General features: G+C 46.9%; 12 non-coding genes and 1 pseudogene across 12 annotated transcripts; all 13 read left to right on the forward strand.

The window, feature by feature from the left end:
* Positions 1–505: 505 nt before the first annotated feature.
* Positions 506–669, forward strand: LOC134950465 (U1 spliceosomal RNA). Its single transcript, XR_010183380.1, has one exon. It is a non-coding gene; the product is annotated as a U1 spliceosomal RNA (small nuclear RNA).
* Positions 670–821: 152 nt separating this feature from the next.
* Positions 822–957, forward strand: LOC134952393 (U1 spliceosomal RNA; annotated as a pseudogene).
* A 701-nt stretch (positions 958–1,658) lies between these two features.
* On the forward strand, positions 1,659–1,822 carry LOC134951848 (U1 spliceosomal RNA). Its single transcript, XR_010184511.1, has one exon. It is a non-coding gene; the product is annotated as a U1 spliceosomal RNA (small nuclear RNA).
* Positions 1,823–1,974: 152 nt separating this feature from the next.
* On the forward strand, positions 1,975–2,137 carry LOC134952184 (U1 spliceosomal RNA). The gene has a single exon (XR_010184762.1). It is a non-coding gene; the product is annotated as a U1 spliceosomal RNA (small nuclear RNA).
* A 674-nt stretch (positions 2,138–2,811) lies between these two features.
* LOC134952347 (U1 spliceosomal RNA) lies at positions 2,812–2,975 on the forward strand. The gene has a single exon (XR_010184893.1). It is a non-coding gene; the product is annotated as a U1 spliceosomal RNA (small nuclear RNA).
* Positions 2,976–3,127: 152 nt separating this feature from the next.
* On the forward strand, positions 3,128–3,290 carry LOC134952490 (U1 spliceosomal RNA). Its single transcript, XR_010185001.1, has one exon. It is a non-coding gene; the product is annotated as a U1 spliceosomal RNA (small nuclear RNA).
* Positions 3,291–3,960: 670 nt separating this feature from the next.
* Positions 3,961–4,124, forward strand: LOC134951420 (U1 spliceosomal RNA). The gene has a single exon (XR_010184164.1). It is a non-coding gene; the product is annotated as a U1 spliceosomal RNA (small nuclear RNA).
* A 152-nt stretch (positions 4,125–4,276) lies between these two features.
* On the forward strand, positions 4,277–4,439 carry LOC134952501 (U1 spliceosomal RNA). Its single transcript, XR_010185010.1, has one exon. It is a non-coding gene; the product is annotated as a U1 spliceosomal RNA (small nuclear RNA).
* Positions 4,440–5,109: 670 nt separating this feature from the next.
* LOC134952760 (U1 spliceosomal RNA) lies at positions 5,110–5,272 on the forward strand. Its single transcript, XR_010185192.1, has one exon. It is a non-coding gene; the product is annotated as a U1 spliceosomal RNA (small nuclear RNA).
* Positions 5,273–5,943: 671 nt separating this feature from the next.
* Positions 5,944–6,107, forward strand: LOC134951213 (U1 spliceosomal RNA). Its single transcript, XR_010183995.1, has one exon. It is a non-coding gene; the product is annotated as a U1 spliceosomal RNA (small nuclear RNA).
* Positions 6,108–6,259: 152 nt separating this feature from the next.
* LOC134952944 (U1 spliceosomal RNA) lies at positions 6,260–6,422 on the forward strand. Its single transcript, XR_010185310.1, has one exon. It is a non-coding gene; the product is annotated as a U1 spliceosomal RNA (small nuclear RNA).
* Positions 6,423–9,044: 2,622 nt separating this feature from the next.
* Positions 9,045–9,208, forward strand: LOC134950307 (U1 spliceosomal RNA). The gene has a single exon (XR_010183248.1). It is a non-coding gene; the product is annotated as a U1 spliceosomal RNA (small nuclear RNA).
* A 152-nt stretch (positions 9,209–9,360) lies between these two features.
* LOC134952855 (U1 spliceosomal RNA) lies at positions 9,361–9,523 on the forward strand. The gene has a single exon (XR_010185241.1). It is a non-coding gene; the product is annotated as a U1 spliceosomal RNA (small nuclear RNA).
* The last annotated feature ends 3,498 nt before the right edge of the window (positions 9,524–13,021 follow it).

Genomic DNA, 13,021 nt, shown 5'->3' on the forward strand with positions numbered 1-13,021 from the left:
CACCCTTTTACTTGCCATACAGAGCAGCTCTGGAGCTGTTACAGTGCCCAGCTTCTGCAAGAAATCAGCTTGAATGCTTCAGGGGCTGGGGCATAGCCAACATGAGCCCCACACCGAAGGAGGGTGGAGGTGTTTAATGCGAACTAGGGGTCATCCAAGCACCGCAAAAGGCCGCCATGCCCTGCACGCCCCTTTTCTCTTTTCATATGCAGACGAGGGTTGAAGCCAACTTTGACCCACTGCTTGGATGATATCACCATATGCAAATCCATCTGCTGCAGGCCTTCCCCCAGGAATGCTTGCACTAGTTGTTGCATTTGGTTTGTTGTTTGGGGGTGCTTCAGTATTAGGCAGCCTTCTGCCCTCCCATGTTCATCTGAAAATATGTGTTCTCCCTGCAGTTGTTGTCCCCAGATGAGAGTTCCCTTGTGCTGCCTCAGTTGAATCTTCTTTACTTGACAGAGATGTGCCTGAGCAGCGGCCCTCCCCAGCCCTATCCTAAATCATACTTATTTTGCATAGGAGATACCATGGTCATGAAGATTGTTCTCCCAGGGTGAGGTTCATTCATTGCATTCTGGGTATGCTGACCCCTGTGATTTCCCCAAATGTGGGAAACTTGACTGCATTATTTGTGGTAGTGGGGGACTGTGTTTGTGCTTTCCTCTGGTCAGCTCTGGTAAAAGTCAGATTTCTTTGTCTCAGATCTTCCTCTAGCCTTGTTCTTCTTTCGAGAGTTCCCTTGTGCTGCCTCAGTTGGATCTCCTTTACTTGACAGGGGGGTGCCCAAGCAGCGACCCTCCCCAGCTCTAGCCCAACTCCTACTTACCTGCCAGGTGAGATACTATGATCATGAAGGTGCTTCTCCCAGGGCAAGGCTCACCCATTGCACTCTGGGTGTGCTGCCCCTGTGATTTCCCCAAATGTGGGAAACTTGACTGCATAATTTGTGTTTCCACTGGTCGGCTCTCATATAATTCAGATCTCTTTGTCTCAGGTCTCTCTCCAGCCTAGTTTGCAGTCTGTTTCCACTTCTTTTTTTTTGAGCCCCTCCCTTCTATACCCTTGTGCACTATCCTGACTTCTCCTCCTGTCTGCTTACTTTGTGCCTTCCAATGCACAATGCAAACTACAGGTAGTGCTGCAGGGCCCACAAACTTTTACTTGCATTACAGAGCAGCTCTGGAGCTGTTACAGTGCCAAGCTGCTGCAAGAAATCAGCTTGAATGCTTCAGGGGCTGGGGCATTGCCAACATGAGCCCCACACCGAAGGAGGGTGGGGGTGTTTAATGCGAACTAAGGGTCATCCAAGCGCCGCAAAAGGCCGCCATTCACTGCATACCCCTTTTCTCTTTTCATATGCAGATGAGGGTTCCAGCCAACTTTGGCCCACTGCTTGGATGACATCACTGTATGCAAATCCGTCTTCTGCAGACCTTCCCCCAGGAATGCTTGTACTAGTTGTTGCATTTGGTTTGTTGTTTGGGGGTGCTTCAGTATTAGGCAGCCTTCTGCCCTCCCATGTTCATCTGAAAATATGTGTTCTCCCTGCAGTTGTTGTCCCCAGATGAGAGTTCCCTTGTGCTGCCTCAGTTGAATCTCCTTTACTTGACAGAGATGTGCCTGAGCAGCGGCCCTCCCCAGCCCTATCCCAAATCATACTTATTTTGCATAGGAGATATCATGGTAATGAAGACTGTTATCCCAGGGTGAGGTTCATTCATTGCATTCTGGGTATGCTGACCCCTGTGATTTCCCCAAATGTGGGAAACTCGACTTCATTATTTGTGGTAGTGGGGGACTGTGTTTGTGCTTTCCTCTGGTCAGCTCTGGTAAAAGTCAGATTTATTTGTCTCAGATCTTCCTCTAGCCTTGTTCTTCTTTCGAGAGTTCCCTTGTGCTGCCTCAGTTGGATCTCCTTTACTTGACAGGGGGGTGCCCAAGCAGCGACCCTCCCCAGCTCTAGCCCAACTCCTACTTACCTGCCAGGTGAGATACTATGATCATGAAGGTGCTTCTCCCAGGGCAAGGCTCACCCATTGCACTCTGGGTGTGCTGCCCCTGTGATTTCCCCAAATGTGGGAAACTTGACTGCATAATTTGTGTTTCCACTGGTCGGCTTTCATATAATTCAGATCTCTTTGTCTCAGGTCTCTCTCCAGCCTAGTTTGCAGTCTGTTTCCACTTCTTTTTTTTTGAGCCCCACCCTTCTATACCCTTGTGCACTATCCTGACTTCTCCTCCTGTCTGCTTACTTTGTGCCTTCCAATGCACAATGCAAACTACAGGTAGTGCTGCAGGGCCCACAAACTTTTACTTGCATTACAGAGCAGCTCTGGAGCTGTTACAGTGCCAAGCTGCTGCAAGAAATCAGCTTGAATGCTTCAGGGGCTGGGGCATTGCCAACATGAGCCCCACACCGAAGGAGGGTGGGGGTGTTTAATGCGAACTAAGGGTCATCCAAGCGCCGCAAAAGGCCGCCATTCACTGCATACCCCTTTTCTCTTTTCATATGCAGATGAGGGTTCCAGCCAACTTTGGCCCACTGCTTGGATGACATCACTGTATGCAAATCCGTCTTCTGCAGACCTTCCCCCAGGAATGCTTGTACTAGTTGTTGCATTTGGTTTGTTGTTTGGGGGTGCTTCAGTATTAGGCAGCCTTCTGCCCTCCCATGTTCATCTGAAAATATGTGTTCTCCCTGCAGTTGTTGTCCCCAGATGAGAGTTCCCTTGTGCTGCCTCAGTTGAATCTCCTTTACTTGACAGAGATGTGCCTGAGCAGCGGCCCTCCCCAGCCCTATCCCAAATCATACTTATTTTGCATAGGAGATATCATGGTAATGAAGACTGTTATCCCAGGGTGAGATTCATTCATTGCATTCTGGGTATGCTGACCCCTGTGAATTCCCCAAATGTGGGAAACTCGACTTCATTATTTGTGGTAGTGGGGGACTGTGTTTGTGCTTTCCTCTGGTCAGCTCTGGTAAAAGTCAGATTTATTTGTCTCAGATCTTCCTCTAGCCTTGTTCTTCTTTCGAGAGTACCCTTGTGCTGACTCAGTTGGATCTCCTTCACTTGACAGGGAAGTGCCCGAGCAGCGACCCTACCCAGCTCTAGCCCAACTCCTACTTACCTGCCAGGTGAGATACTATGATCATGAAGGTGCTTCTCCCAGGGCAAGGCTCACCCATTGCACTCTGGGTGTGCTGCTCTTGCGATTTCCTCAAATGTGGGAAACTTGACTGCATAATTTGTGTTTCCCCTGGTCGGCTCTCGTATAATTCAGATCTCTTTGTCTCAGGTCTCTCTCCAGCCTAGTTTGCTGTCTGTTTCCACTTCTCTTTTCTTGAGCCGCTACCTTCTATGCCCTTGCGCACTATTATGACCTCTCCTGTCTGCTTACTTTGTGCCTTCCAACGTCAATGCAAACTACAGGTAGTGCTGCAGGGCCCACACCCTTTTACATGCTTTACAGAGCAGCTCTGGAGCTGTTACAGTGCCCAGCTGCTGCAAGAAATCAGCTTGAATGCTTCAGGGGCTGGGGCATAGCCAACATGAGCCCCACACCGAAGGAGGGTGGAGGTGTTTAATGTGAATTAGGGGTCATCCAAGCGCCGCAAAAGGCCGCCATGCCCTGCACATCCCTTTTTTCTTTTCATATGCAGACGAGGGTTGAAGCCAACTTTGACCCACTGCTTGGATGACATCACCATATGCAAATCCATCTGCTGCAGGCCTTCCCCCAGGAATGCTTGCACTAGTTGTTGCATTTGGTCTGTTGTTTGGGGGTGCTTCAGTATTAGGCAGCCTTCTGCCCTCCCATGTTCATCTGAAAATATGTGTTCTCCCTGCAGTTGTTGTCCCCAGATGAGAGTTCCCTTGTGCTGCCTCAGTTGAATCTCCTTTACTTGACAGAGATGTGCCTGAGCAGCGGCCCTCCCCAGCTCTATCCCAAATCATACTTATTTTGCATAGGAGATACCATGGTCATGAAGATTGTTCTCCCAGGTTGAGGTTCATTCATTGCATTCTGGGTATGCTGACCCCTGTGATTTCCCCAAATGTGGGAAACTTGGCTGCATTATTTGTGGTAGTGGGGGACTGTGTTTGTGCTTTCCTCTGGTCAGCTCTGGTAAAAGTCAGATTTCTTTGTCTCAGATCTTCCTCTAGCCTTGTTCTTCTTTCGAGAGTTCCCTTGTGCTGACTCAGTTGGATCTCCTTCACTTGACAGGGGGGTGCCCGAGCTGCGACCCTCCCCAGCTCTAGCCCAACTCCTACTTACCTGCCAGGTGAGATACTATGATCATGTAGGTGCTTCTCCCAGGGCAAGGCTCACCCATTGCACTCTGGGTGTGCTGCCCCTGTGATTTCCCCAAATGTGGGAAACTTGACTGCATAATTTGTGTTTCCCCTGGTCGGCTCTCGTATAATTCAGATCTCTTTGTCTCAGGTCTCTCTCCAGCCTAGTTTGCTGTCTGTTTCCAATTCTCTTTTCTTGAGCCGCTCCCTTCTATGCCCTTGCGCACTATTCTGACCTCTCCTGTCTGCTTACTTTGTGCCTTCCAACGCACAATGCAAACTACAGGTAGTGCTGCAGGGCCCACACCCTTTTACATGCTTTACAGAGCAGCTCTGGAGCTGTTACAGTGCCCAGCTGCTGCAAGAAATCAGCTTGAATGCTTCAGGGGCTGGGGCATAGCCAACATGAGCCCCACACCGAAGGAGGGTGGAGATGTTTAATGCGAATTAGGGGTCATCCAAGCGCCGCAAAAGGCCGCCATTCCCTGCACATCCCTTTTTTCTTTTCATATGCAGACGAGGGTTGAAGCCAACTTTGACCCACTGCTTGGATGACATCACCATATGCAAATCCATCTACTGCAGGCCTTCCCCAGGAATGCTTGCACTAGTTGTTGCATTTGGTTTGTTGTTTGGGGGTGCTTCAGTATTAGGCAGCCTTCTGCCCTCCCATGTTCATCTGAAAATATGTGTTCTCCCTGCAATTGTTGTCCCAAGATGAGAGTTCCCTTGTGCTGCCTCAGTTGAATCGCCTTTACTTGACAGAGATGTGCCTGAGCAGCGGCCCTCCCCAGCCCTATCCCAAATCATACTTATTTTGCATAGGAGATACCATGGTCATGAAGATTGTTCTCCCAGGGCAAGGCTCACCCATTGCACTCTGGGTGTGCTACTCCTGCGGTTTCCCCAAATGTTGGACACTTGACTGCATAATTTGTGTTTCACCTGGTCTGCTCTCGTATAATTCAGATCTCTTTGTCTCAGGTCTCTCTCCAGCCTAATTTGCTGTCTGTTTACACTTCTCTTTTCTTGAGTTGCTCCCTTCTATGCCCTTGCGCACTATCCTGACTTCTCCCGTCTGCTTACTTTGTGCCTTCCAACGCACAATGCAAACTACAGGTAGTGCTGCAGGGCCCACACCCTTTTACTTGCCTTACAGAGCAGCTCTGGAGCTGTTACAGTGCCCAGCTGCTGCAAGAAATCAGCTTGAATGCTTCAGGGGCTGGGGCATAGCCATCATGAGCCCCACACCGAAGGAGGGTGGAGGTGTTTAATGCGAACTAGGGGTCATCCAAGCACCGCAAAAGGCCGCCATGCCCTGCATGCCAATTTTATCTTTTCATATGCAGACGAGGGTTGAAGCCAACTTTGATCCACTGCTTGGATGACATCACCATATGCAAATCCATCTGCTGCAGGCCTTCCCCCAGGAATGCTTGCACTAGTTGTTGCATTTGGTTTGTTGTTTGGGGGTGCTTCAGTATTAGGCAGCCTTCTGCCCTCCCATGTTCATCTGAAAATATGTGTACCTCCTGCAGTTGTTGTCCCCAGATGAGAGTTCCCTTGTGCTGCCTCAGTTGAATCTCCTTTACTTGACAGAGATGTGCCTGAGCAGCGGCCCTCTCCAGCCCTATCCCAAATCATACTTATTTTGCATAGGAGATACCATGGTCATGAAGATTGTTCTCCCAGGGTGAGGTTCATTCATTGCATTCTGGGTATGCTGACCCCTGTTATTTCCCCAAATGTGGTAAACTTGACAGCATTATTTGTGGTAGTGGGGGACTGTGTTTGTGCTTTCCTCTGGTCAGCTCTGGTAAAAGTCAGATTTCTTTGTCTCAGATCTTCCTCTAGCCTTGTTCTTCTTTCGAGAGTTCCCTTGTGCTGCCTCAGTTGGATCTCCTTAACTTGACAGGGGGGTGCCCGAGCAGCGACCCTCCCCAGCTCTAGCCCAACTCCTACTTACCTGCCAGGTGAGATACTATGATCATGAAGGTGCTTCTCCCAGGGCAAGGCTCACCAATTGCACTCTGGGTGTGCTGCTCCTGCGATATCCCCAAATGTGGGAAACTTGACTGCATAATTTGTGTTTCCCCTGGTCGGCTCTCGTATAATTCAGATCTCTTTGTCTCATGTCTCTCTCCAGCCTAGTTTGCTGTCTGTTTACACTTCTCTTTTCTTGAGCCACTACCTTCTATGCCCTTGCGCACTATCTTGACTTCTCCCGTCTGCTTACTTTGTGCCTTCCAACGCACAATGCGAACTACAGGTAGTGCTGCAGGGCCCACACCCTTTTAGTTGCCTTACAGAGCAGCTCTGGAGCTATTACAGTGCCCAGCTGCTGCAAGTAATCAGCTTGAATGCTTCAGGGGCTGGGGCATAGCCAACATGAACCCCACACCGAAGTAGGGTGGAGGTGTTTAATGCGAACTAGGGGTCATCCAAGCGCCGCAAAAGGCCGCCATGCCCTGCACGCCCCTTTTCTCTTTTCATATGCAGACGAGGGTTGAAGCCAACTTTGACCCACTGCTTGGATGACATCACCATATGCAAATCCATCTGCTGCAGGCCTTCCCCCAGGAATGCTTGTACTAGTTGTTGCATTTGGTTTGTTGTTTGGGGGTGCTTCAGTATTAGGCAGCCTTCTGCCCTCCCATGTTCATCTGAAAATATGTGTTCTCCCTGCAATTGTTGTCCCCAGATGAGAGTTCCCTTGTGCTGCCTCAGTTGAATCTCCTTTACTTGACAAGGGAGGCATTTTGGATTTTTTCTTTGGGTACCCTTACACCTGATGGTCTGAATGAGAGCATCGAACTGAACAACATTGGCAGTCTCTGAAGATTTTATCTATTGATTTACCTAATATATTATTTATTGAATATCCATTTATTGTATGTTTAATAAATAAACAAAATTATTAGAAGTAGCTATTTTGGAAACAGCTTTCCTCTTAGGATGAAACTGTATAATCCTGTTGTGTGTGTTCCTTTAAAGTTCTTTAGTAAAATCCACTAGTAATGATGAACATCAGATTTCTTCCTCCATCCTCTTTTTACACTTTCTCTTGGTTCTATATATATATATTTTTTTTCTATTTTTTTTTTCCCTCCTTCTCCCAAAAGGCCCCCCTCCCCCCCCCTCCCTGTTTTAAATTTTAAAATCTTTAAATATTTAAATCTTCGAATCCTTAAATTGTCTGTTTAATATTTATTTTTTCTTCATTTCTTTTTGTTGTTTAAACAGCAATGTAATTATTCCAGGGGTTAAAATAATGAAATATAGAAATAATATTAACAAAAATTAAAGGTAAAAATGAATTGATAGAATGATCCCATTAAAAGTAAATAAATAATATGGATGTTAAGCTGAGCGGGTTGGATTCGAACATGGGACTAGCTGCATAGAGTGCATTTGATGTTTCCCCTGCGCCACAAGAACTGCTTTAGTAGTGAAATGGATTTATGTTACCCTAAAAGGTTTTATATAAGTAAATGGGGATCCTTAGTGCTGAGTCTCTGAATTATGTATATGTGATTATAGATATGAGGTATTGATTGAAAGATTATAGGTTAATCTGTATATAGATTATATATTTTCTGTTATTTTTTAAACCACCTTGTTGCTTATTTTATTATTATTTTTAATCACCATGTTGCTTATTTTTATATTATGAAATGCCTTTATATGTGCAATTGCAATTAGAAAGTTGTTCCATATGTGGGTCATTACATGTATGCATCCAATTAGTACATGTATGTATCCAATCAACTAATTAGTAATGCTATTGGTCCGGTGCATTTTAAAAAGAGCCTGCTAGGCTGCTGATGTATCCTCTGACGAAACCGCTCTTGGATAACAGCGGAGAAACGCGTAAGGAAGGTGATTACCGGACACTCTGATTGCTGAGATATAAGCCCGTTCATGAACGAGCTACATCACGGCGGACGTCTGATGTAAAGACAGCGGTGAAGGGGAAAAAGCAATTTGAGACCGAGCAAAAGGAGGTCTCTACCCCACGGCAGGGAGAAATATCCCGACCGCGAGTGCCAATAAGATCCAGCCACGGTTAACGGGGGTCGTAGCATACCGCTGTGTTTCACCAACCATCACAGCGCTCTCCCCCTGTTTTCTTTCATTACTCACGTGAGTTACATATGAACTTTAACTGCAGTAAATAAGAGGCGTTGGTTACAACTGTTGCTGTTCATCCACAAGAAGGAATTTAATGTATCAATTACAATTGGAAAGTAACGATTAAATTACAACAGCTGTATCCAGGAGGATTTTTTGGACACTTTAATAAACATTCCGTTGTCATCAAGGGCAATATGAAATAGATCCTGATTACATTTAGATATGGATAGTGGTGCCTATATATGTTGACTCCATTGTATTTTATTGAATGTGGGTTTCTTCTGTCTATATATATTTTTTAAAAATAAAGAGCTTGTACATTTTATTTTTTGCGCTCCATTGATAACAAGTGTGATTATCTTTAAAATTTGGTTTATTATTGGTAGAACAGTACTACCTATGGGAGCAGCATTTTATAATATATGGTGAAAATTAATAGATGTATAAAGATTAAATAAGCAACAAATTGGTGAAATAGATACGTTTTGATAGGAGCGCTGGGTTCTATATATATATATATTGACATTTGGTTATATATATGTATAGACTTTATAAATTCTTGACAGAGATGTGCCTGAGCAGCGGCCCTCCCCAGCCCTATCCCAAATCATACTTATTTTGCATAGGAGATACCATGGTCATGAAGATTGTTCTCCCAGGGTGAGGTTCATTCATTGCATTCTGGGTATGCTGACCCCTGTGATTTCCCCAAATGTGGGAAACTCGACTGCATTATTTGTGGTAGTGGGGGACTGTGTTTGTGCTTTCCTCTGGTCAGCTCTGGTAAAAGTCAGATTTATTTGTCTCAGATCTTCCTCTAGCCTTGTTCTTCTTTCGAGAGTTTCCATGTGCTGCCTCAGTTGGATCTCCTTCACTTGACAGGGGGGTGCCCGAGCAGCGACCCTCCCCAGCTCTAGCCCAACTCCTACTTACCTGCCAGGTGAGATACTATGATCATGAAGGTGCTTCTCCCAGGGCAAGGCTCACCCATTGCACTCTGGGTGTGCTGCTCCTGCGGTTTCCCCAAATGTTGGACACTTGACTGCATAATTTGTGTTTCCCCTGGTCGGCTCTCGTATAATTCAGATCTCTTTGTCTCAGGTCTCTCTCCAGCCTAGTTTGCTGTCTGTTTCCACTTCTCTTTTCTTGAGTTGCTCCCTTCTATGCCCTTGCGCACTATCCTGACTTCTCCCGTCTGCTTACTTTGTGCCTTCCAACGCACAATGCAAACTACAGGTAGTGCTGCAGGGCCCACACCCTTTTACTTGCCTTACAGAGCAGCTCTGGAGCTGTTACAGTGCCCAGCTGCTGCAAGAAATCAGCTTGAATGCTTCAGGGGCTGGGGCATAGCCCCACACCGAAGGAGGGTGGAGGTGTTTAATGCGAACTAGGGGTCATCCAAGCGCCGCAAAAGGCCGCCATGCCCTGCACGCCCCTTTTCTCTTTTCATATGCAGACGAGGGTTGAAGCCAACTTTGACCCACTGCTTGGATGACATCACCATATGCAAATCCATCTGCTGCAGGCCTTCCCCCAGGAATGCTTGCACTAGTTGTTGCATTTGGTTTGTTGTTTGGGGGTGCTTCAGTATTAGGCAGCCTTCTGCCCTCCCATGTTCATCTGAAAATATGTGTTCTCCCTGCAGTTGTTGTCCCCAGATGAGAGTTCCCTTGTGCTGCCTCAGTTGAATCTCCTTTACTTGACAGAGATGTGCCTGAGCAGCGGCCCTCCCCAGCTCTATCCCAAGTCATACTTATTTTGCATAGGAGATACCATGCATCTATACATACATGCGCTAACACCTGGGCATACACTGATGTACCCACACCTAATATCCATACATACACGCCCTGACACCTGGACATACACCAACATTCCCACACCTGCATCTATACATACACATGCTGACACCTGGACATACACCAACATACAAGCACCTGCATCTATATATACACGCGCTGACAAATGGACATACACCGACGTACCCACACTTGCATCTATACATACATGCACTGACATCTGGACATACAAGCACCTGCATCTATACATACACGCGCTGACACCTGAACCTACACTGACGTTCCCACACCTGCATCTATACATACACATTCTGACACCTGGACATACACAGACGTACCCACACCTGCATCTATACATACACGCGTTGACACCTGGACGTACACTGACGTACACACACCTACATCTATATATGCATGGATGCAAATGTGGGTACGTCTGTATACGTCCAGTTGTTAGCATGTGTATGTATAGATGTTAGGTGTGGGTACATCAGTGTATGTCCAGGTGTCAGCACATGTATGTATAGATTCACATGTGGGTACGTTGGTGTACGTTTAGGGGTCAGCGTGTTTATGTATAGATGTTGGTGTGTGTATGTCAGTGTACGTACAGATATAGGTGTGTGTATGTATGTATGTATATGTATATGTATAGAGGAAGGTGTGATACATACATATAACACATACATGATAGATACATACATATATCACACACACGATAGATAGATAGATAGATAGAACACATACATACAAGATAGATACATATATACACACACATACGATAGATAGATAGATAGATAGATACATAGATATATATATCACAAACATATATAATTCATACATATATCACACTCACATACATGATACATACATGAGAAAGACCTGGGAAGGTGATGAGGCCCGGGCCCCCTGCTGATGTTGCGTTGAGGAAGGCAGTGTTCCAGGGCGGATGCCAGTCGGGGAGAGCGCCGCGCAGCCCGGGAAAAATACTGCTGAGGAGCTACATCTGGAAGAGCCCCAGGGAGGGAGAGTGTCACATGCCCCATACTTCGCGGCACACTCTGCAGGCCTGCACATGGGAAGGGAGGTCTCTGGCCACACATACTCACCCCGCTGCTGTCCTCATCAGCGCTCTCCAGCGGGGAGCGGGGCCAGGATGAACCTCAACCTGTGAGAACTATCTTCATGATCAAGAGATCTCATATGCAAGATAAGTATGTGTTGGGAAAGGGCTGGGGAGGGCGGCTGCTCGGGCACACCCTCGTCAAGTTAAGGAGATTTAACTGAGGAAGCACAAGGGAACTCTCGTCTGGGGACAACAACTGCAGGGAGACCACATCTTTTCAGATGAACATGGGAGGGCGGAAGGCTGCCTAATACTGAAGCACCCTCAGACATTAAACCATATGCAACAACTATTGCAAGCATTCCTGGGGGAAGGTCTGCAGCAGACGGATTTGCATTCAGTGATGTCATCCAAGCAGTGGGCCAAAGTTGGCTGGAACCCTCATCTGTATATGAAAAGAGAAAAGGGGCATGCGGGGCATGGCGGTCTTTTGCGGCGCTTGGATAACCCCAAGTTTGCATTAAACACCCCCACCCTCCTTCGGTGTGGGGCTCATGTTGGCCATGCCCAAGCCCCTGAAGCATTCAAGCTGATTTCTTGCAGCAGCTGGGCTCTACAAGACAAGTAAAAGGGTGTGGGCCCTGCAGCACCACCGGTAGTTTGCATACACACATATATAGGACAGCATCTCTTATATGCCCCAGGGTCAATAAAATAGTATCCTTGTCTAGGCTATCCATCCCCTCAGATAAGGCATTTGTCCATGCCGCTACAGCACTACACACCCAGGTCGACACAATTGCCGGTCTGAGTAAGGTACCTGAATGTGTATAAATGGACTTCAGGGTAATCTCCTGTTTGCGGTCAGCACATTCTTTGAGGGTAGCCGTATCCTGGGACGGGAGGGCTACCTTCTTGGATAAGCGTGTTAATGCTTTGTCCACCCTAGGGGAGGATTCCCATCGTAACCTATCCGTTGATGGGAAAGGATACGCCATAAGATTCCTTTTGGAAATCTGCAGTCTTTTATCTGGAGATTTCCAAGCTTTTTTACATAACTCGTTCAGCTCGTGTGAGGGGGGAAAGGTTACCTCAGACTTCTTTCCCTTGTACATATGTACCCTCTTGTCAGCGACAGGGGGTTACTCTGTGATGTGCAAAACATCTTTTATTGCCATAATCATAAATCGAATGGATTTTGCCAATTTTGGCTGTAACTTTGCATCATCGTAATCGACACTGGAGTCAGAATCCGTGTCGGTATCTGTGTCAACAAACTGGGATAGTGGGCGCTTATGAGACCCTGACAGTCCCTGCAACATAGGATCAGGCATGGGTTGAGACCCTGACTGTCCCAAAGCTTCTGCCTTGTCTAATCTTTTGTGCAATGAGTTTACACTAGCATTTAAAACATTCCACATATCCATCCAATCAGCTGTCGGCGGAGACACCACATTCATTTGCTCCCGCTCCTCTCTAATATAGCCTTCTTCCTCAGACATGTCGACACACGTGTACCGACACACCACACACACAGGGAATGCTTTTTCTGAAGACAGTTTCCCCACAAGGCCCTTTGGAGAGACAGAGAGGGAGTATGCCAGCACACACCCCAGCGCTATATAACCCAGGAATAAAACAGTAACTTAATGTTTGCCCAGTAGTGCTGCTGTATGTAATTTGCGAATTATGTGCCACCCCCCCCCCCCCTCTTTTCAACC

The sequence above is a fragment of the Pseudophryne corroboree genome, chromosome 8 (genome assembly GCF_028390025.1).
Source record: "Pseudophryne corroboree isolate aPseCor3 chromosome 8, aPseCor3.hap2, whole genome shotgun sequence".
Taxonomy (NCBI): domain Eukaryota; kingdom Metazoa; phylum Chordata; class Amphibia; order Anura; family Myobatrachidae; genus Pseudophryne; species Pseudophryne corroboree.